Source organism: Muntiacus reevesi, chromosome 3 (genome assembly GCF_963930625.1).
Source record: "Muntiacus reevesi chromosome 3, mMunRee1.1, whole genome shotgun sequence".
Classification (NCBI taxonomy): domain Eukaryota; kingdom Metazoa; phylum Chordata; class Mammalia; order Artiodactyla; family Cervidae; genus Muntiacus; species Muntiacus reevesi.
In genome coordinates this window covers 270,802,372-270,826,886 of record NC_089251.1, presented here as the reverse complement: position 1 = coordinate 270,826,886, position 24,515 = coordinate 270,802,372, and the positions used below count along the sequence as shown (strand labels likewise).

At 42.8% G+C, this 24,515-nt stretch overlaps 1 long non-coding RNA gene across 1 annotated transcript in view; it reads right to left on the bottom strand.

The window, feature by feature from the left end:
* Window positions 1-24,515, bottom strand: part of LOC136165528 (uncharacterized) — a 274,130-nt gene that overhangs the window by 15,763 nt on the left and 233,852 nt on the right. Inside the window, exon 4 of the long non-coding RNA XR_010662548.1 lies at window positions 13,851-13,990. This is a non-coding gene — a long non-coding RNA (uncharacterized lncRNA). The remainder of the gene's footprint in view (window positions 1-13,850; window positions 13,991-24,515) is intronic.

The following is a 24,515-nucleotide window of genomic DNA, read 5'->3' as shown; positions in this document are numbered from 1 at the left end:
GTGGCTGACTTTATTTTTGGGGGCTCCAAAATCACTGCAGATGTTGATTGCAGACATGAAATTAAAAGACGCTTGCGCCTTGGAAGGAAAGTTATGGCCAACCTAGACAGCCTATTAAAAAGAAGACATTATTTTGCCAACAAAGGTCCGCGTAGTCAAGGCTATGGTTTTTCCAGTGGTCATGTATGGATGTGAGAGTCGGACTATAAAGCAAGCTGAGCGCCGAAAAATTGATGCTTTTGAACTGTGGTGTTGGAGAAGACTCCTGAAGAGCCCCTTGGACTGCAAGGAGATCCAACCAGGTCATCCTAAAGGGGATCAGCCCTGGCTGTTCTTTGGCAGGACTGATGCTGAAGCTGAAACTCCAGTACTTTGGCCACCTCATGCAAAGAGTTGACTCATTGGAAAAGACCCTGATGCTGGGAGGGATTGGGGGCAGGGGGAGAAGGGGAAGACAGAGGATGGGATGGTTGGATGGCATCACTGACTCGATGGACATGGGTTTGGGTAGACTCCAGGAGTTGGCGATGGACAGGGAGGCCTGGCGTGCTGCAGTTCATGGGGTCGCAAAGAGTCGGACACGACTGAGTGACTGAACTGAACTGAATGATGTTAAATCTCGAATTTAAATCCTAACCCTCTTCTGTGAATATCCAACTATCTATCTGATATTTCACTTGGATACATTTAAAATAAACAGATACCTGATTCACAAATTTCCTGGCCCTCTCCCTATGAGACTTAAATCTTCAAATACCTACTCCTCTGAAGATTTCTGTCACAAAGAATACAGGGACAACTTTTTTTTCTTCCCTTACAGGGGCAGCCTTGCTCTTCCACACTATTACAGCAGCCTGAGTATGTATGTGCTAAGTCACTTCAGTCGCGTCTGACTCTTTCGACCCTATGGACAGTAACCCACCAGGCTCCTCTGTCCATTGGATTCTCCAGGCAAGAATACTGGAGTGGGTTGCCATGTCCTCCTCCAGGGGATCTTCCCAACCCAGGGATTGAACCCACGTATCTTACATATCCTGCCCTGGCAGGTGGGTTCTTTACCACTCACACCACCTTATTTTGTGAAGAGTATAGTCAGAATTCATTATTTTCTGAATAAAAACGCCCTATATACAGTGAGGGTTCTGAATGACACCTGGATCCAATGCCTAGATTAAAGCAGTAACATCAATAGATAAGGCAGGCAAGATCTCAGCACCACATTAAAGCTCGAGGATGTATTCTACAATTTCTAAGAGGAAGCCAGAATACTAATTCTTTAGATATTCCCAGATTACGTGAATGTTGTTCTTATCAGGCATCAAATACAACAAAAAATAAATCACTGTGAAAACGTTGGCAATCAAACAGGCATTTTCCTGAGCAATGCATAATAGAAAAGTATGCAGCACCCGAAAAGCATTACTTTTTTGAATAAATTCACCTTGAGATTACCAAAAGCACCAGCTGTAAGATCGCTGATCCAATGCTTATTTAAATGGGGAGTGGCACCAGAGCCACTTTCAAAGACTATCCTTAAAAATCTTTAAATTCTGATATGCAAGCTTTAGCACAGTGTTCACCTATGCTGAACAGAGCTGACCTGAGTGACCAGTGGCTTCCCAGTGGCTCAGCGGTGAAGAATCCACCTGCCAATGCAGGAGACGCAGGAGACTCGAATTCGGTCCCTGGGTCAGAAGATCCCCTGGAAGAGGACATGGCAACCCACTCCAGTATTCTTGCCTGGAGAATCCCAAGAGCAAAGGAGCCTGCTGGGCTACTGTTCACAGGGTCACAAAGAATTGAACATGACTAAGCACACATGAGTGACCAATAAAACATTGCAGAAGCGTGTGACTTCTGAGGCTACGTCACTGTAAGACACTGTGGCTTCTACCCTGGTCCCTTGGATTGCTTACTGTGGAGCCAGCCTCTGGGTTATCAGGACACTCAGGCCACTCAGGTAACCTTATGGAAAGGTCAACCTTTGGGTCCCAGGATGGCCTTTCCATAAGGTTACCTGAGTGTCCTTACAATGACTACCAACTTGCCAGCCAGATGAGTGAGTGAATGACCCCGGAAGCCGATCCTCTAGCCCTACTCAGCACTTCTTGCTCATGTAGACAGAGAATAAGCAAAATACACAGATTCTTTCACCCTACTGTAATTCATAACAGAAATTCCTCCTAACCACCCCCTTGAATAACTAGCAAATGAGCCATCCTTGTCAGAATTTCCCCAATTATCTTAACCACGGGACCACTTCTGTTAAAGCCCAAACCAGTAGGATTTCGAAACTGAAGGACTGGCTAATCAGACTGAAGCAGAAAGCTGTTTATCCTCTTCCAGTATCTGCTTTGTAACTTTTGAAGTAAAAAAAAAACTGTTCTGGAGCTTGAATGAGAGTTATCATTATGATTTAAAATGCATGTTCTAGAATGCTACCTTGTGATGAAGACACAAATTAGAGTTTACCACAGTAGTGTATATATTTGCCCACCTAACAAGCTGAATTTGCAAAATTTGGGTTTCTGTGGACTACAGTGTGAAAAGCTAATCAAGAAACTGGTCACAGTGATTACACTGTTACCTGTGTTAATCACACAGTGATTGCTTCTGTGGAGGGGACATGTGTAACTAAGAGACAGGGATGAAAAGTCAAAGTGTGAGTCGTTCAGTTGTGTCTGATTCTGTGACCCCCATGGACTATAGCCCACCAGACTCCTCTGTGCAGGAAATTCTCCAGACAAGAATACTGGAGTGGGTTGCCATTCCTTTTCCAGGGTGTCTTCCCAACCCAGGAACTGAAGCAGGGTCTCCTGCATTGCAGGCAGGTTCTCTTCCGTCTAAGCCACCAGGGAAGAGACAGGGACAGCATATTTATTTTCATTTCATTTTCTCTTGCAGGTTTTGATATGTATACTGCACGCCGGTAATATCTGCTCAAGAATATAAATCTTTAAGTCTCTTCCTGACAAAACTACATTTTTTAACGTTTAAAATAAGAGAAACCTAAAACAACTTCAGTACTTATTCAAAATCATGCTCATTACTTTTTAAATTCAACCAAGTAAGACATTATCTCAGTATCTTATTAGTGCCTACATTTGAAGCAAGTTACATGTTACAATGCTAGAAACACCCAAGATGATACGACAAGAAACAATCAGGCTTTGATAACATAAAAGCAGAATATGATTTTTTAAAACCACGTGTGTAGATCAGCCTTAGAAAACAATAAAAAGAAAACTGGTGTTGTTATATCAATCCCAGACAAACTAGACCTTCATGCAAAAAGCACTTTCAGAATAAAAGTGGAATACTTCGTAACAGTAAGTCACTAAGCAGATATAACTATTACACATTTCTATCCAACTACTAGGCTTCCCTGATGGCTCAGCAGGGGAAGAATCTGCTGGCAACGCATGAGACACAGGAGATGTGGGTTCAATCCCTGGGTCGAGAAGATCCCCTGGAGAAGGAAATGGCAACCCACTCCAGTATTCTTGCCTAAAAAATCCCAAGGACAGGGGAGTTCGGAGGGCTACAGTCTAAAGGGTTGCAAAGCGTCAGACATGACTGAGCAACCAAGCACAGTGTATATATATGTTCATCTACTAGCAATGTCTCAAATAAATAAAGCAAAAGCTGAGAGAATACAAGGGGAAATATCTACAGTGGTAAACGGGATATTTTAATACACTCTTGTCTGTGTAATTGATACAAGCAAACAAAAGGTCACTTATGACCCTGAAGATTTGAAATACGGGATTAACCAGCAAGATCCAATGTAAATATATTAGAACACCACATTCAATAGCTATAGGGAAAAAATAATATACTGGGGCCACAGTGCAGATCTCAAATGTTAAAGGTCTGAAATCACAGACCTTTGAAACACTGAGATTGTTCTCTGATGACATTGCTATGTTGTTAAGAGTTCTCTGATGACATATCTTATGTTGTTAGAAATAAAAGACATTTGAAAACAACTAGAAAATCTCCATGTGTTCAGAAATCGAGAAATATAATACATTCAACTTATCCAAGTGTTAAAGTAGATACCAGTGAAAATTAGAAACCATTTTAAAGTGAATTATAAAAGTACTATATATTAAAATTTGAGTAATGTTGCTAGCTGAAACAGTACTTAGAGGGAAATGCTCAGCCTTAAATGCATATATTTAAAAGGGAGAAATGCTGAAAAGTAGTGATCTACAAGAAGTTAGCAAAAGAACAAAAAAGTAAATCCCAAAAAGTAGAAGGAAGGAAATAAAGAGCAGAAATCAATGCAATAGAGAACAAATACGTAATAAAAAGAAAAGGAATCAGCAAGATTCAAAATTTGGTTCCTTTGAATGACTACTAAATTCCCAGGGAGACTGAATGAGGAAAAACAGAAGGTAGTTTTAGCCTATAACAGATACAATAAGATAATTCTTTACTGCAACCATTAAACGGATACTAATATTTATTATAAATAATTTTATGCTAGTAAATTTAAAAAGTTTAGATGAAAAGGACAACTTCTTAGGGGGAAAACTACCAAAATAATCAACAGAAAATCTGAGAAGGTTAAAAATTAAAAATCAAAGGAGTAATTAAAAATTTTTCCACAAAGAAAATTACCAGCCCAGATGGCTTCTCGGCCAGATTCTCACAGAAATTTAATGAAACAATTCAGTCCTACTTAAACTTTTTCAGAATAGAAAATGAGGGTCAGCTCATTTTATAAGGCTAGTATGAGATAACCGCTGATTTCAATTCCTGACAAGGACAATATAGGCCACCTCACTGATACAAAACTATTAACAGAATATCAAACTGAATCCAGAAATACATAAAAAGAGTAATACTGTAAAACCAAATTAGGTTTACCTCAGAAATCAGGTTAGGTTTAAGATTTTAAATAATATGTAATTCAATATATTAACATAGTGAAGGAGAAAAGTCATACAGTAATGAAAAGCTGCAACAACAACAAAAAAAGCATTAAGTTCAAATATACAGAACAAAACACAAAATTCTTAGTAAACCGGTACAGAAGGGAACGTCTTTAAACATGACGAAGGGTTTCACAGAAACAAAACAAAACGAACTTGAGCAAACAGGCCTGGAGGGAAATGCTGAAAGCTTCCTCTTGGAGACCGGGAACCAGAAGGGCAGGAGCTCTGGGGTGGCGGCAGCACTGTGCGTCTTGACCTGAGCAATAAGTTCATGTGTGTTTGTGTGTTTGCAGTAACATGTAAAGTTCTCCATGGTGCTTTTATATACACCTTGAAATATATATTAAAGATAAAAAAGAAAGAAATATTTGGAAATAAAAGGCTAACCTAGCCTATCACTCAAGCTTGGCAACTCCGTAGGTCCTCACCTCCCCACCACCACCCAGTTACCGTTACTTTCAAACCAGTTAACATTTATTGGGCTTACAAGACACGGTACAATGTGGCAACATGTATCATGAACCTTAACAATGTCTAAGATGAAACCTTATTCCATTACATTACTCCAGTGCCAATCATTCCATTCTAAGGAAAAAGACAAAGAGAAAAAAATCCATGTGTTAAGACATTCACTGCCCACATGATGATAAAATAGAAAACCTAAACTAAATAACCAACTCCAGGAAACAATTAAGAAAAATAATTTTTACAATGGGATTATACAGTCAATAAAAATAAGATTTATCAAATATTCCAAGAAATGAATATAACCTAATTTTTAAAAAATTAGACATATACACATGTTTACACTGTAACAGGGGGAAAAAGTCATAGGCACAAAGAAGAAAGTGAAAGACAGAGGGAAGAAGAGAGGGACAGAGGGTACTGAAAGCGGGAGGGAAGGGTTGGGAGAGACGAAAACTGAACTGGTTTTCTTCATATGCTGAGCTTATGAATGTCATCTGTACTTCTGTATTTCCTGAATTTTCTTTAATGACTACAGAAAACTTTAGTAATGGGGTACATAAGAGCTGAAGAAAATAATCACAAACCTAAGTAAAGTATCCTAAATATTTTAAAAAGTTCCTTCAAAGGGTAACTTTAAAATTTCAACTTTTATCTCAGTACCATTTTATTCAGATAAATTATTTAACATTTAAATTGTGTTAAGTCTATCATATGCTAGTTACTTAGCACAGAGAGAACTTCTAATCATAATTAGTACTTAAAATAATATAACTTAAGAATAATAATTAGATTTCCAAACATATATCAACTCCAATTTTCTAGCTAGAAAGTGAAAAGTGAAAGTGAAGCCCCTCAGCTGTGTCCAGCTCTTTGCGACCCCATGGACTGTAGCCTACGAGGCTCCTTCATCCACAGAATTTTCCAGGCACGAGTACTGGAGAGAGTTGCTGTTTCCTTCTCCAGAGGATCTTCCCCACCCAGGGATCAAAGCCGGGTCTCCTGCATTGCAAGAAGATGCTTTTACCATCTGAGCCACCAGGGAAGTTCCCTTGAGGCTTCCCTGTGGCTCAGCTGATAAAGAATCCGCCTGCAATGTGGGAGACCTGGTACAGTCCATGGGGTCACAAAGGTCAGACACGACTGAGTGACTTTCTAGCTAGCTGCTGCTGCTGCTAAGTCGCTTCAGTCGTGTCCAACTCTGTGCAACCCCATAGACGGCAGCCCACCAGGCTCCCCCATCCCTGGGATTCTCCAGGCAAGAACACTGGAGTGGGTTACCATTTCCTTCTCCAAAGCACAAAAGTGAAAAGTGAGAGAGCAGTCGCTCAGTCGTGTCTGACTCTTCACGACCCCATGGACTGCAGCCCACCAGGCTCCTCCATCCATGGGATTTTCCAGGCAAGAGTAATGGAGTGGGGTGCCATTGCCTTCTCCAGACTTTCTAGCTAATAAAATCAAGTCTTTAAATGACCTTCAGAACTCCCCTTGGTCTACCCTGCCCACACCTACCCTCTGACCTGCCCTGCCACACACCCCCCACCCCCGCTTCAGCCACGGCCTCCCACATGCTGCTCTTCCAACATGCCAAGGACATTTCCACGTTAGAAGCTGCTGCTTGCTCTACCCGAACATTTCCTTCCAGATAGTTCCATGGCTTAATCCACTTCACTCAGAAAAGGGCTTCTCAAAAAGCCTTTTCTCACCAAACTACCTGAAGTGTTACAGTATCCTGTTACTTTTTAATCCCCTGAATCTATCTTATTCTGCTTCAAACCCTGTGAGCTACCTGACGTGTGTGTGCGACTGAGTGTGCACACATGAATAATGTCTATGCCCCTCGCTGATATTTAAGCTCAGGAAGCACAGCTCTACTTTGTTTACCATTGTGTCACATGACCTGCCAATAGCAGGCTTTCAAAAATACTTGTTGAAAGAACAAAAGATGGTAACTGGTTTTAGTTTTGCTGAGAAAATAATGATGGAACACTACTAGAATTCAGTAAAGCTTTCAAATGAATTCATTCTCAATCACAAGAGCATTACACACATACTTTGGTGGTAGGAGTACAATGTTCACAATTCAGGGTTCAGTAACAGGAAGGAATGGGGACTTCTTATGATTCCCTGCCCCTTTCCATATCCTTCCTTCCTCTCATTCATCCATAAATGGTTAGTCAGAGAGTATTCTACACATTAAGAACACACAGACAATTAAGGCAAGTTAATGCATGAGACATATGAGCATAATAACCATAGAACATGGCATGCAACAGAGTTCTGTGAAGTTGTAACATAACAGAGGAAGTAATCCACTTTTAGGGGCAGGTGTTCAGGGAAGTTTCAACAGTGATGACATTCAACAAACACTTGCAAAACCAAATAACAAAAGATATGCTTCATTTTACTTTACATATGAAATGAGAGTATTAAGTCTGAAAGTGTTACAGTAATTTGCTACCATGAGATAAGCTCGCTTGAGAGCGAAACCAAAACAAGAGGAATGCCAGAGCAGGACCAGAGAAACTAAGCCAAGTCCTTGATGATTTCAGACTGGATGAAGCCCCAGATGAAGTTCAAGGACAAGACCTAATCATGCCCTTTACTGTGTAGCCAGTCTGAATTTGGTTTTCTGTCACTTGCAATATAAGTATACAGAGGAATCTCAGCGAATTCTTTGAAAAAAACCAAAGCATTTGTTTTTTCAGTGTACAGGGGCACTATTGGTATTCTGGAAGGGACAATTCTTGTTTTGCTGGCAAACATCACAGGACACTTGGTATATCTCGTCTCTACCAGACCCACAGATTTCCAAACACCACTCATCTTCAAGAAGAACCACAGGTCTATTCCCTGTTAGTTGCTACCTGTATCCATTCCTCACAGTGCACGCGTAAATGTTCTTAACAACAACCTTAAAAGAACTGGGATATACCACTCAAATATACTAATTTTATATAGTAATCCATTTTAATTAGTCATTCATGACTATCTAAATGACTGATTCAGTCCTAAGTACAGCTTATACCCGCTCTTGAGATAAGCAGTGCTTTAAGAATGCCACTACTATCTGAAAATTCTCATTCATTTAAGCTTACTTCTCCATACAATATTATCAATATATGTCACTGACAATGTTGGTTATCTTCCCTGTAGCCATTCATCTAATTTCTTCCTAGACTGAAATGCTAGTCCAAAATGAAATCTGATACAGGCTTTCTGTAAAAGGTTTACTTGCCTCATCAAGAGATGAGAGGGCAAACTTCCTCCCGTCTTTGGTGGTTGTGTCAGAATGTGGTGCCTGGAGCAGAAAGAGAAACATGCAACTATGAAAGGATAAACCTGAGCACAAAGGTCGCCACACTACAGATAAAGATGGAAAGCACTTGGATTCAATCTAGAGGGGAAGCCAGTCTGAGCAGGAACCCAAATGGGAGGGCAGTTTAGAGGAAACGGAAACACAGAACCTCTGTGCTGACTGAGGACTGAGGACTGAGCAAAGCCAAGCTTATGCACAAACTGCCCTTTAAACTAATCCTACCTATGCCTTTGCCAATTACCTGAGCTAATACACTTCTTCTGTTTTTAAATCCTATTTGCATCCTAACTGATACAGGAAACAGCTATGTTTAGGGGAAACAGCAAAATCGAGACACTGCAGGGAATGTAAAGAAACTTTCAGACATAAGAGAATCAGGAACTATAAAGTCAAGAAACAAGAAATCAGATCATTTCATTCCTATGGAGTATATTTCAGAAGCGGTCTAAGACAACCATGGATGATTGAGATAAGGCTGTTAGCTTTGGTAATTAGATCATCAAGATGACTTTTTAAAAACCAATTTCGGTGCTGTGATGGTAAGGGAAGTCAGAGTGCAAAGGAAAGAATAATTTACACTTTTAAGAACTCCATAACGCACCAAACCCTTGGAAAGACATGTAACGTGTGTTAAACTCCGTCGATTACAACTCTGTGAGGTAAGTATAACATTCTGTGGTGTCCTTAGTCGCTCAGTCTTGTCCGACTCTTTGTGACCCCATGGATTATAGCCCACCAAGCTCCTCTGTCCATGCTGACTCTCCAACAAGAATACTGCATTGGGTTGCCATGTCTTCCTCGTATAACATTCTACTTTACAGACAAAGAACACAGCCTGAGTAGTAAGTTGCCCACAGCCACAAAGACAGTAACTGGTTTCAGTAGACTTCAAAATCAGATCTTTGAAGCTTAAAAGTAAATGTCCTTCCTACTATACCCCTTCATGGATCACAGACTCATCGTGGTGAAGGGGCTTGTGTAACTCAGTGAAGCCATGGGCCATGCCGTGCAGGGCCAGCCAAGACAGACGGGTCCTGGTGAAGAGTTCCGACAAAACGTGGCCCACTGGAGGAGGGAACGGCAAACCACTCCAGCAGTCCTGCTGCGAGAACCCCACGAACAGCATGAGGCAGAAAAATAAGACACCGCAGATGAGAACCACAATCAAAAGGTGTCCAATATGCTCCTGGGGAAGAGTGGAGGGCAGTCGTTAGTTCCAGAAAGAATGAAGTGGCTGGACCAAAGCGGATATGACGCTCAGTTGTGTGGATGTGTCTGATGGTTAAAGTCAAGTCCGACGCTGTAAAGAGCTATTGCTCCTTTTTTGCATGGGAACCTGGAACGGCAGGTCCATGAATCAAGGCAAATCGGATGTGGTGAAGCAGATGGCAAGAATGAACATCTTAGGAATCACTGAACTAATATGGATGAGAATGGGCGAATTTAATTCAGATGACTGTTGTATCTACTACTGTGGGCTAGAATCCCTTAGGAGAAAGGAAGTAGCCCTTAATAGTCAACAAGAGTTCTAAATGCAGTACTTGGGTGCAACCTCAGGGAAAAAAAAATAATCTAAGTTCATTTCCAAGGCAAACTGTTTAATATCAGTGTTATCTTAAGTCTCTGCCCCAACCACTAATGCCAAAGAAGCTGAAGCTGAACAGTTCTGTGAAGTAGAACTGCTGTAGTTCTCGAACTACACCTTCTAGAACAAACACCAAAAAAAAAAAAAAAAAAAAAAAGATGTCCTTTTCATCACAGGGGATTGGAATACAAAATAGGAAGCCAAGAGACACCCAGAATAATAGGCAAGTTTTGCCTTGGAGGGCAAAAGCAGGGCAAAGGCTAACAGAGTTTTGTCAAAAGAACACGCTGGTCATAGCAAACACCCTTTTCCAACAACCAAGAGACAGCTATACACACGGACATCACCAGATGGTCAATACCAAAATCAGATTATGTTCTTTGCAGCTGAAGATGGAAAAGCTCTACACAGACAGCAAAAAGAAGACCTGGAGCTGTCTGTGGCTCAGGTCGTGAGCTCCTAATAGCAAAATTCAGGTTTAAAGTGAAGAACGTAGGGAAAACGACTAGGTCATTTAGATACGACCTAAATTAAATCCCTTATGATTATACAGTGGAGGTGACAAATGGATTCGAGATGAGATCTGGTAGACAAAGTGTCTACCAGATTCGTAAAACTGAAAGAGGTTCATATATGAGTTTATTGAAAGAGATTCATATGTTTTATATGAGTTTATATACGAGGTTCATCACTGGAAAGAGGTTCGTAACATTGTATAGGAGGCAGTGACCAAACTAGTCCAAGAAAAAGAAATGCAAGAAGCTTAAGTGATTGTCTGAGGAGACATTAGAAAGAGCTGAGGAAAGGAGAGAAGTGAAAGGCAAGGGAGAAAGGGAAAGATATACTCAACTGAGTGCAGAGATCCAGAGAATACCAAGAAGAGATAAGAAACCCTTCTTAAGTGAACAATGCAAAGAAAACAACACAATGGGAAAGACTAGAGATCTCTTCAAGAAAACTGGAGGCATCAAGGGAACATTTCATGCAAGGATGGACACCATAAAGGACAGAAATGGTACGCACCTAATAGAAGGAGAAGATATCAAGAAGAGGTGGCACGAATACACAGAGAACAGTACACCAGTCACTGTGGTCACTCACCCAGAGCCAGACATCCTGGAGCGTGAAGTCAAGGGGGCCTTAGGGAACATTACTACCAACAAAGCTAGTGGAGGTGACGGAATCCCAGTTGAGCTATTTGAAATTCTAAAGGATGATGCTGCTAAAGTGTTGCACTCAATATGTCAACAAATTTGGAAAACTCAGTAGTGGCAACAAGACTGAAAAAGGTCACAGTTTTCATTCCAATCCCAAAGAAAGGTAATGTCAAAGAATGTTCAAACTACCATACAACGGCACTCATTTCACATGCTAACAAGGTTACGCTCAAAATCCTTCAAGCTAGGCTTCAAAAGAATGTGAACCTAGAACTTTCAGATGTACAAGCTAGGTTTTGAAAATGCAGAGGAACCAGGGAGCAAACTGCCAACATTTGTTCGATTATAGAGAAAGCAACAGAATTCCAGAAAAACGTCTGCTTCTGCTTCATTGACTGCGCTAAAGCCTTTGAATGTGTGGATCGTAACAAACTGTGGAAAATTCTTAAAGAAACACCAGTACCAGACCACCTTACCTGCCTCCTGAGAAACCTGTATGCAGGTCAAGAAGCAAGTTAGAATCGGACATTGAACAACTGACTGGGAAAGAGTTATAATAAAGCTGTATCTTGTCACCCTGCTTATTTAACTTCTATGCAGAGTACATCATGAGAAACACTGGGTTGGATGAAGCACAAGCTGGAATCAAGACTGCTGGGAGAAATATCAATAACCTCAGATATGAAGATGATATCACTCTAAGGGCAGAAAGTGAAGAGAAACTAACGAGCCTTTTGATAAGGGTTAAAGAAGAGCATGACAAAGTTGGCTTGAAACTCAGCATTCAGAAAACTAAGATCATGGCATCTGGTCCCATCACTTCATGGGAAATAGATGGGGAAACAGTGGAAACAGTGTCAGACCTTTATTTTTGGGGGCTCCAAAATCACTGTGGATGGTGACTGCAGCCATGGAATTAAAAGATGCTTGCTCCTTGGAAGAAATGCTATGACAAACCTCAACAACATACTAGAAAGCAGAGACATCACTTTGCCGACAAAGGTCCGTCGAGTCGAGGCTATGGTTTTTCCAGTGGTCATGTATGGATGTGAGAGTTGGACCATAAAGACTGAGTGTCAAAGAATTGAGAATTGTGGTGCTGGGGAAGGCTCTTAAGCGTCCTGGGACTGCAAGAAGATCAACCAATCCTAAAGGAAATCAACCCTGAATATTCACTGGAAGCACTGATGCTGAAGCTGAAGTGCCAATACTTTGGCCACCTGATGCGAAAAGCCAACTCACTGGAAAAGACCCTGATGCTAGGAAAGACTGAAGCCAAAAGGAGAAGGAGGTGGTAGAGGATGAGATGGCTAGGTAGTGTCACCGACTCAATGAACATAAATTTGAGCAAACCCCAGGAGGTAATGGAGGACAGAGGAGCCTGCCATGCTGCAGTTCTTGGTGTTGCAAAGAGTTGGACACAACTGAGCGACTGAACAACAACTACACCAGGCTCCTAGGATTAAAGAATAAAAATACAGTGGCACAGCAGGCTCAAAATTCAGACTGGCTTCTGTGAGCTGCACGGCACACAGCACGGTGTTTGGCAGCCCTGGCAAAGGTATATTTAAGCATGCATGGAGGCTAGAGAGGGCAAAACTTAAAAAGGAGTGATCATGGATAATTACTGAGAAAGAAAGATAAAGAGGGATGATCATGGACACATCTGGAGAAGGTTGCTCTTGAAGAAAAGGAAGGACAATTCCTTCTTTTCAGAGAAGAGTAAATAAAGAAATGATATCAGGATAGAAAAGATTATACCTCAGATGCTTGAGATTTTTCTCAGGAAAGGAAAAGATCAAGTTATTTGCTATAAACACTTTCATGAATTAAGACAAAAAAACCCCTCACAATTGACATTATAGATCTGGAGGATAACAGAACACTAACTGGTATGAAAACAATCCAAAATCCTCACACAACTGTCTCTTGTATCCTTCAGGGATCAAGATAGTGATTAGGCCTGTTCAGAACTGGGCACTAGAAAGATAAATTGACATAAAGTTAAGTATTCTAAGGTATCAATGATGGGCTGGTAAAAACTGATGACCATGGGATCCTGGTGACTAGGGGAGGCAAATGAAAAGAGCAGTAGGCTAAAGAATTGAATGAATAGACACAAAGACGGGAGGGTTCCTAAAGACAGGAAGAGGGGAAGAAAGAGAGAGAGAAATCGGGTTCCATAAGTGTGGAAGAGTGCTTGTTTGTGGTCAGACAGGTCTTGACACAATGCCTCAGGCAATGAGCTACTACCTAGGGCTGAGCACTACCCCGTCAGCTAAAAGCACAGAATTGAGAGACAAGTGCCTGTAAAAACACGCAGTCCTCGGGTGCAGGAAACAAACAGGCTTACCTGGTGGCGCTAGTGGTAAAGAACCCACCTGCCAACGCAGGAGACAGAAGAGATGTGGCTCTGATCCCTAGGTCGGGAAGGTCCTGTGGAGGAGGAAATGGCAACCTGCTCCAATATTCGTGCCTGGAGAAGTCCCATGGACAGAGGAGTCTGGCTGTCCTGTGGAGACTGCAAGGAGATGGACGTGACTGAAGCGACTTAGCATAGCACAGCAACAAACAAGTGAATGAATCTGCCCGTACAGGAATCAAACACCTAAAATATCTCCTCTCCTTTTAAAATGAACAATTCTATCTCCAAATTTAAGAAATTCATCAAGAGGCTAAAAGTCTACAATAAAGGTTAAGGCAGATGTGTGTCAGGAGGTAGAACAAAAAGTTAAATCTGTCAGGCCAATTGTAACCCACCTGTTAAAAGACTTTTAGCATAAATTTCCAATAAGGCAACAACAGTTTGTGCTTTAGAAACTCTGGAGAGCACCTAGCATGGCTTCAAAAAAAGGATATCACTCAATTTAATTTTAAAAGCTCCACCCATTGCAATCTCAGTGGATACACTACCATTTATACTCATAGCTTCATTTTTCACCATTCTGCTGCTCTTGACACATTATCCAATTACAGGAAAAAATTGGGAAAAATCAGACATGGCAACCTCCACTACCACATCCCTCCTTCAGTTTGCACTTTTTACACCATTAATTCTGACTACTCTTGCCCTAGTAATAAATGAAGAAGAAATGACACTGGCACAATCTAAATTTTGCAGAAAATATCAAGTACAAGAAAGATTGCCAAGTAGTACTAATAACAATTGAGAACCCAAGAAATTTGAGAAGTTTCAAGTTTAAAAAGCGTTTTCTCTATTTCAGTCCTTTCCAAATAAAACAAAGGGCTTGGACAACACAGGATTGTGAAGCTTCAACGGACGATTTAGCCTAACAGTGAATAAAAGAATCACTAAAATCGCTTATCCTTTCTTGGGCTATTACATTTCTTACCCTCACAAAGCCTTCTTTTAAAACCAGGACCACTTCTCAATTCTTTCCCTGGATCTAGTATACATATGTCCCTCCGTCCGCCCCGCCCCCCCCCCAAAAAAAAAGTTTAGAGACCAAAGACTCGCTGTAGTAAGAAAAGGATTAATTTAGATGAAGAATCACTTGCCGTCACTGGCACCATTCCTCAAAACCATCAAAGTCTCCTGGGGGCTGGATCCCCCCGACAAGATGAACAAAATCCACTGGCGTCTGGATAGCAAGCTTTTCTTTGTAAGTCTATAAGCCTGGGAAAGCTTTCCAGACAGTTAAAAAGACTTCTCAAGGAAGCAAAAGGTCGAGACCAGGAAGATGGGGAGGTGACTAAAACAGGCAGACGACCCACCCACCTAACGTGAAGGAGGGACCGCTTGCCAGGGCTGACGCTTCAGCAGGAGGCAGGAAAGGTTGCGGAGGGCGGCCGGCGCTGCGACCCCCGGCCCCTGCGTGGGAATGGAGGGCACGCAAAGTCAGGGGCCAGCCGGAGGCCTGGAGCGGGGCGCGGAGAGGGGGCGGGACGTGGAGACAAAGCAGCGGTGGAGTCCGGCTGAACACCACCAGGGTCTGAGCCACGGCGGGGCAAAGCCGAGAAAGCTTTGCCCCAAGAGGAGACACCGAAGCTTGCAGCTTCACCCACCTGCCAGACGCTCGCCCCGCGGACAGAAGCACGGACGCAGCCCGGGCGCTTCCTCTCCTGCCGGACACAGCCCCTGCCGCCGCCGGAGCTCCGGACCCGACAGCACAGGGCGGTAGCGAAGTAGGCAAAGCGGCGACCGCACTCGAGCAGACGGGGGTGTACGTAGGGGGCGCCGGGGGGCTCGGGAAGGCAGCTCTGTGCTTGACCTTCCTCACCGGTGGCCAACGGCGCTCCCTGGGAACAGCATCCCGCCTCGGCCCGCTGCAGCGGCCGGGCTTCCTGCGGCCACAACCCGCCCCCGCGCTACTCGGCCGCCGCCATCTTGTCGGAGGCGGGAAAGACCGCACTGCGCAGGCGCGCGCCGACGCTGCCGGCTCCCCGCCATAACGCGCAGGCGCGGGGGGCGCTTCCCACCCCACCCCCCACCCCCACCCGCCGAGGCCGTCTTCCGCAAAGCCGTCTGCTCCCTCGCACTGGTGCTGCCAGGCTTAGTGGCCAGCCACAAACTGCACCGCAGCCGAGTTAATAGACCCTTCTGCGCACCTCACAGTCAGTCATTGTGTAAAACCCTATCTGTGTGCCAGGTCCCGGGACAGGCGCTGGTGAAAGATTAGTAAAACGCGGCTTCAGCGCTAACTGCCACTGCTGCTAAATCGCTTCAGTAGTGTCCGACTCTGTGCCACCCCATAGGTGGCAGGTCACCAGGCTCCCCGGTCCCTGGGATTCTCCAGGCAAGAACACTGGAGTGGGTTGCCATTTCCTTCTCCAATGCATGAAACTGAAAGTGAACTCGCTCAGCCCTGTTCGACTCTTAGCAACCCCATGCAATGCAGCCCACCAGGTTCCTCCGTCCATGGGATTTTCCAGATGAGAGTATTGGAGTGGGGTGCCATCACCTTCTCCGTCCAGTGCTAAAGGTGTTCCTAATCTAGTGAAAAAGGACGGGGATGAACGAGTGATTTCCACAAGTCTTGTTTGTTACCTGCACGCCACCTTCGCTCTCTTGCCCCTTTGATTTTAATAACTGAAAACATACCTCTTCCAGGAAGTCCTTACTCTCACACAATTTGGTTAGTTCTTTTCTAATACCTCGCCTTACCTCTTTAAGCTTTATTTCATTCATTGTAAATTCAACAAGTAATATTTGAGTTTCCTTTATATTCTAGATATGCTTCTAGGTTATAGCAATAAGAAATATAAACATGGGACTTCTATTTTAGGGGAGAGTATAAATCAAACAAACAAAAAAAAACAAACTTCAAAAAATGAACGAAATAAAATTTGATAGTGGTGAGGGATGGGAAGAGGAAAATACCACCAAAGTTAATGTTGGGTGAGGGGTGGTAATTAGCAATCTCTCTCCAGAGATGACACTTGATCTGAGGCCTGACTGACCACTGGGGTCAGAAGCTATGAGAATCATCCAGGCAGAGCGTTCTAGACAGAAGAACAGCAAATGCAGCACACCTCTCATTCTTGAGGTGGGAGTGAGACCAGCACATAAAGGACAGAAAGACTAGGTGATGTGGACACCTGGGGAGGATATGTGGGGGGGGCGGGGGGAGGACAGGGGCAGTTTAGGTGGGACATTGAGGCCATGGTAAGAAACTGGATTTTTACCCGATGGCAGCCCCTCCATCTTGCTGACACTGCCAGAACTCCTCCTCAAACACTTCTAGCTCCTGACTGCCTCGCTGGACATGCTGATTCCACTGTCTTGAAGACACTTGCTCTTGTTCTTTACACATCTAGCTTCTCATCTTTCAGGTTTCAGTTTAAATGTCACCTCAGAAAGGCCATCCTTCCTAAACTAAGTATCCCACCTGCCCTTTCATTAGTCTCCATCATTGCACCTGATCATTTCTTTATGGGCACTGAACATATTTTTCAATTATATATTCATTGCTTCTTCACCATTCAGTTCACCAAACTGAACTCCACCAGGGAGGGAAGATGTTTCACTTACTAGTGAATACTCCATGCCTAGCACCATGCCTGGCATGAATGATCACTCAATATGTGTTTGCTCTTTTTAGGAATGTCGAGTTTGTCAGCACTTAAGTAGTCAGTGGTATACTACATTGTTTTACACTGGTTCTTAAAAATAAATGCAAGTCATTTCCTGTTGATATACCCTCTGCTAGACTATAAATACGAACTTTGGCAGAGAGAGAGAGGAAGAGAATGAGATGAAGAGTAGGTGAGGGGTAGTGGGCAAAGATTGTATTTTGCATATATTTGCAGGGCTGGGAGGTGGAAGGCTTCGATTTAGTGAAGCACCTGTTACATGTGCCCTGCGTTTGGCTTAATTGTCACTACAGCCTTGCTAGGTAGTTTTACTTAGGTTTCTACATAGCAAACTTGAGAGAGATTAAGTAACTTGCCTAAGGTCCTACATTAAGTGACAGTGCCAACCATAAAGTTCATGCCCTTCCCTTCGAGAGAAACTGGATTTTGAGATGGGTTTGTTTGGTGATTTGATTCTGTGTCATTAGCAGGCTTTTATTAGCCATTTCAGCCACTGCCATTTAAGAATCCCAATCATACTGCTGTTCTTGTATAGGATCTCAACAGAGGGCCTGATGTGAAATTGCTGTGATTTTTTTTCTTTTGGACTATGGCAGGGTTCATTTTATCATTCCCTCTTCATGTCTTTTTAAAATTTGTATTTCTTTTTATTAATAATATGTACACGGTTGATCAAAGGAAAAGAGGAGATATAGAAAAATGGGTGCATTTCCTAAATGCTAGCTGCATCCCCTTGGTTAGGCTTTTTATTTTATGACTCTTTCATCTAGGTCCCAAGTAATACTTTAGACATCAAAGACAGTTCTCTGGCAAAGAGTGACAGCCTCATCACAACAATCACTTATCACATTTGCTCATCAAAATTATACACCTTCATTTCCCTCCAAACAGGATAGCTGGGGGAAACTATGAGAAAGAATAGGGCCGCTATCCTGTATCCAGGACCATTCAGCCTTTATATGAAGACATTCAGATTCTTTAATATCATTAACTCATGATAGCATACACCGGTCAATCAAAGCAAGTTAGTCCATAAGCAAACCAAATAGTAGTTGGATAAAGACACTTAAAAAGTTTCTTTGCTCTTCTACCCCCACTGTAGTAGGACTCCATCTTGGAATAAATTCTGGAACCAAGGCAATGTCTTGGGTTTCTCTGGGATGCTCTCCTCATGGTTACCATCTGTTGTTGGTTGAATATTCTCCCACTCCTCAAAAGATATGTTGAATTCCTAACCTCACGTACTCAACAATAAGAACTTATTTGGGAATAGGATCATTGCCGATGTAATTAAGTTCAAATGAGGCCATACTGGAGTAGGTGGACCCCTAATCCAATAACTAGTGTCCTTCTAAGAAGTCAGCCAAATGGAGGAAGAGACACACGGGGAGAAGGCTGTTTGATGGCAAAGGCAAAGATTGGTGTCGTGCACCTGCAAGCCAAGGAACACCAAAGACTGCTGGCCAGCCACCAATACTGAGGAAGAGGCAAGTGAGGATTTCTCTACAGATTTCAGGGGAAACACAGTCGTGTCAACAACTTGGTATCAAATGTAGAGACTCCAAAACTGTGAGACAGTAAATATCCATTGTTTTAAGCTACCCAGTTCATGGCAATATGTTATAGGGGCCTTAAAATCTAATACACCGCACTTTCTCTTTGTGTGTGTGTGTGTGTGTGTGTGTGTGTGTGTGTGTACGTAAAGTAAAGGAAAGTGACTGTCAGGGCTTGAGGCAGAGGAAAGAGATGGGGATGGGCTTCCCACTCCAGTATTCTTTCTGGCAAAACCCCATGGACAAAGGAGCGTGATGGGCAATAGCCCATGGGGTACCAAAGAGTCTGAGATGTCTGCGAAGTGATGATTTAGCAGGCACACATGCATGCAAAATATCATTTAAGCCTGTGGCACTGAAATGCAGCTAGTGATGCATTAATGGAGTGGGTTACCATGCCCTCCTCCAAGGGATCTTCCAACCCAGAAATCAAACCCAGGTCTCTTGCATTACAGGCGGATTCTTTACCATCTGAGCCACCAAGGAAGCACTCAGTTCAGTTCAATTCAGTTGCTCAGTCATGTCCGAATCTTTGCTACCCCATGGACTGCAGCCCACCAGGTTCCTCCGTCCATGGGATTTTCCAGATGAGAGTACTGAAGTGGGGTGCCATCGCCTTCTCCGTCCAGTGCTAAAGGTGTTCCTAATCTAGTGAAAAAGGACGGGAATGAACGAGTGATTTCCACAATTCTTGTTTGTTACCTGCATGCCACCTTCGCTCTCTTGCCCCTTTGATTTTAATAACTGAAAACATACCTCTTCCAGGAAGTCCTTACTCTCACACAATTTGGTTAGTTCTTTTCTAATACCTCGCCTTACCTCTTTAAGCTTTATTTCATTCATTGTAAATTCAACAAGTACTATTTCAGTTTCATTTATAGTCTAGATATGGTTCTAGGTTATAGCAATAAGAAATATAAACTCATGGGACTTCTATTTTAGGGGAGAGTATAAAACAAACAAACAAAAAAACAAACTTCAAAAAATTATCGAAATAACGTTTGATAGTGGTGAGGGATGGGAAGAGGAAAAAACCACCAAAAGTTTATGCTGGGTGAGGGGTGGTAATTAGCGATCTCTCTCCAGAGATGACACTTGATCTGAGGCCTGACTGACCACGGGGGCCAGAAGCTATGAGAGTCATCCAGGCAGAGCGTTCTAGACAGAAGAACAGCAAATGCAGCAAACCTCTCATTCTTGAGGTGGGAGTGAGACCAGCACATAAAGGACAGAAAGACTAGGTGATGTGGACACCTGGGGAGGATATGTGGGAGGGTGCGGGGGGGGGACAGGGGCAGTTTAGGTGGGACATTGAGGCCATGGTAAGAAACTGGATTTTTACCTCATGGCAGCCCTTCCATCTTGCTGACACTGCCAGAACTCCTCCTCAAACACTTCTAGCTCCTGACTGCCTCACTGGACATGCTGATTCCACTGTCTTGAAGACACTTGCTCTTGTTCTTTACTTCTCATCTTTCAGGTTTCAGTTTAAATGTCACCTCAGAAACGCCATCCTTCCTAAACTAAGTATCCCACCTGCCCTTTCATTAGTCTCCATCATTGCACCTGATCATTTCTTTATGGGCACTGAACATATTTTTCAATTATATATTCATTGCTTCTTCACCATTCAGTTCACTAAACTGAACTCCACCAGGGAGGGAAGATGTTTCACTTACTAGTGAATACTCCTTGCCTAGCACCATGCCTGGCATGAATGATCACTCAATATGTGTTTGCTGTTTTTAGGAATGTCGAGTTTGTCAGCACTTAAGTAGTCAGTGGTATATTACATTGTTTTACACTGGTTTTTAAAAATAAATGCAAGTCATCTCTTGTTTATATACCCTCTGCTAGACTATAAATAAGATCTTTGGCAGAGAGAGAGAGAGAGAGGAAGAGAATGAGATGAAGAGTAGGTGAGGGGTAGTGGGCAAAGATTGTATTTTGCATATATTTGCAGGGCTGGGAGGTGGAAGGCTTCGATTTAGTGAAGCACCTGTTACATGTGTCCTGCGTTTGGCTTAATGGTCACTACAGCCTTGCTAGGTAGTTATCCTTAGTTTTATACATAGCAAACTTGAGAGAGATTAAGTAACTTGCCTAAGGTCCGACATTAAGAGACAGTGCAAACCATAAAGTTCATGCCCTTCCCTTCAAGAGAAACTGGATTTTGAGATGGGTTTGTTTGGTGATTTGCTTCTGTGTCATTAGCAGGCTTTTATTAGCCATTTCAGCCACTGTCATTTAAGAATCCCAATCATACTGCTGTTCTTGTATAGGATCTCAACAGAGGGCCTGATGTGAAATTGCTGTGATTTTTGTTTCTCTTTTGCACTATGGCAGGGTTCATTTTACCATTCACTCTTCATGTCTTTTTAAAATTTGTATTTCTTTTTATTAATAATGTGTACACGTTTGATCAAAGGAAAAGAGGAGATACAGAGAAATGGGTGCATTTCCTAAATGCTAGCTGCATCCCCTTGGTTAGGCTTGTTATTTTATGACTCTTTCATCTAGGTCCCAAGTAATACTTTAGACATCAAAGACAGTTCTCTGGCAAAGAGTGACAGCCTCATCACAACAATCACTTATCCCATTTGCTCATCAAAATTATACACCATCATTTCCCTCCAAACAGGATAGCTGGGGGAAACTATGAGAAAGGATAGGGCTGGTATCCTGTATCCAGGGTCATTCAGCCTTTATATGAAGGCATTCAGTTTTTTTAATATCATTAACTCATGATAGCATACACCTGTCAATCAAACCCAGTTAGTCCATAAGCAAACCAAATAGTAGGTGGGAATACATACTTCAAAAGTTTTTCGATCTTCTACCCCCACTGTTGTAGGACCCCTTCTTGGAATAAATTCTTTAATCAAGGCAATGTCTTTGATTTCTGTGGGATGCCCTCCTCATGGTTACCATCTTTTGCTGGTTGAATATTCTCCCACTCCTCAAAAGATATGTTGAATTCCTAACCTCAAGGACTCAACAATATGAGCTTATTTGGGAATAGGATCATTGCCGATGTAATTAAGTTCAAATGAGGCCATACTGGAGTAGGTGGACCCCTAATCCAATAACTAGGGTCCTTCTAAGAAGTCAGTCAAATGGAGGAAGAGACACACGGGGAGAAGGCTGTTTGATGGCAAAGGCAAAGATTGGTGTCGTGCAGCTGCAGCCAAGGAACAACAAAGACTGCTGGCCAGCCACCAAAACTGAGGAAGAGGCAATTGAGGATTTCTCTACAGATTTCAGGGGAAACACAGTCGTGTCAACAACTTGATATCAGATGTAGAGGCTCCAAAACTGTGAGACAATAAATATCCATTGTTTTAAGCTACTCAGTTCATGGCAATTTGTTATAGCGGCCTTAAAGTCTAATACACCCCACTCTCTCTTCGTGTCTCTGTGTGTGTGTGTGTGTGTGTGTGTGTGTGTGTGAGGCCGTGAAGTAAAGGAAAGAAACTGTCAGTGCTTGAAGCAGAGGAAAGAGATGAGGATGGGCTGCCCACTCCAGTATTTTTTCTGGCAAAACCCCATGGGTAAAGGAGCGTGATGGGCAATAGCCCATGGCGTACAAAAGAGTCTGAGATGTCTGCTAAGTGATGACTTAGCAGGTACACTTGCATCCAAAATATCATTTAAGCCTGTGGCGCTGAAATGCAGCTAGTGATGCATTACTGGAGTGGGTTGCCATGCCCTCCTCCAAGGGATCTTCCCAACCCAGGGATCAAACCCAGGTCTCTTGCATTACAGGCTGATTCTTTACCATCTCAGCCACCAAGGAAGCACTCAGTTCAGTTCAATTCAGTTGCTCAGTCATGTCTGAATCTTTGCTACCCCATGGACTGCAGCATGCTTGTCCATCATCAAGTCCTGCAGTTTTCTCAAACTCATCTCCACTGAGTCGGTCATGCCATCCAACCATCTCATACTCTGTTATCCCCTTCTCTTCCTGCCTTCAACCTTTGCCAGCACCAGGGTCTTTTCAAATAAGTCAGCTCTTCACATCAGGTGGCCAAAGTATTGGAGTTTGAGCTTCAACATCAGCCCTTCCAATGAATATTCAGGACTGATTTCCTTTAGGATGGACTAGTTGGATCTCCTTGCAGTCCAAGTGACTCTCAAGAGTCTTCTCCAACATCACAGTTCCAAAGCATCAATTCTTTGGTGCTAAACTTTCTTTATAGTCCAACTCTCACATCCATACATGACTACTGGGAAAACCATAGCCTTGACTAGACAGACCTTTGCTGGCAAAGTAATGTCTCTGTTTTATAATATGCTGTCTAGGTTGGTCATAATTTTCATCCAAGGAGTAAGCATCTTTTAGTTTCTTGGCTGTAGTCACCATCTGCAGTGATTTTTTAGCCCAGAAAAATAAAGTCTACCACTGATTCCACTGTTTCCCCATCTGTTTGCCATGAAATGATGGGACCAGATGCCATGAACTTTGTTTTCTGAATGTTGAGCATTAAGCCACATTTTTCACTCTCCTCTTTCACTTTCATCAAGAGGCTCTTTAGTTCTTCTTCACTTTCTGCCACAAGGAGGGTGTCATCTGCATATCTGATGTTATTGATATTTCTCCCAGGAATCTGGATTCCAGCGTATGCTTCATCCAGCCCAGGGTTTCTCATGATGTACTCTGCATATAAGTTAAATAAGGAGGGTGACAAGATACAGCCTTGACGTACTCCTATTCCTATTTGGAACCAGTCTGTTGTTCCATGTCCAGTTCTAACTGTTGCTTCCTGACCTGCATACAGGTTTCTCAACAGGCAAGTCAAGTGGTCTGGCATTCCCGTCTCTTTCAGAATTTTCCAGTTTGTTGTGGTCCACACTGTCAGAGGCTTTGGCATAGTCAGTAGAGCAGAAATAGATGTTTTTCTGGAACCCTCTTGCTTCTGTGATGATCCAGAAGATGTTGGCAATTTGATCTCTGGTTCCTCTGCCATTTCTAAAACCAGCTTGAACATCTGGAAGTTCATGGTTCACATATTGTTGAAGCCTGGCTTGGAGAATTTTGAGCATTACTTTACTAGTGTGTGAGATGAGTGCAATTGTGCAGTACTTTGAGCATTCTTTGGCATTGCCTTTCTTAAGGATTGGAATGAAAACTGACCTTCTTCAGTCCTGTGGCCACTCAATTTGCTGGCCGACTGAGTGCAACACTTTGACAGCATCATCTTTTCGGATTTGAAGTAGCTCAGCTGGAATTCCATCACCTCCACTAGCTCTGTTCATAGTGATGCTTCCTAAGGCCCACTTGACTTCACATTCCAGGATGTCTGGCTCTAGGTGAGTGAGCACACCAAGGTGGTTATCTGTGTTGTGAAGATCTTTTTTTGTACAATTCTTCTGTGTACTCTCGCCACCTCTTCTTAACATCTTCTGCTTCTGTTAGGTCCATACCATTTCTGTCCTTTA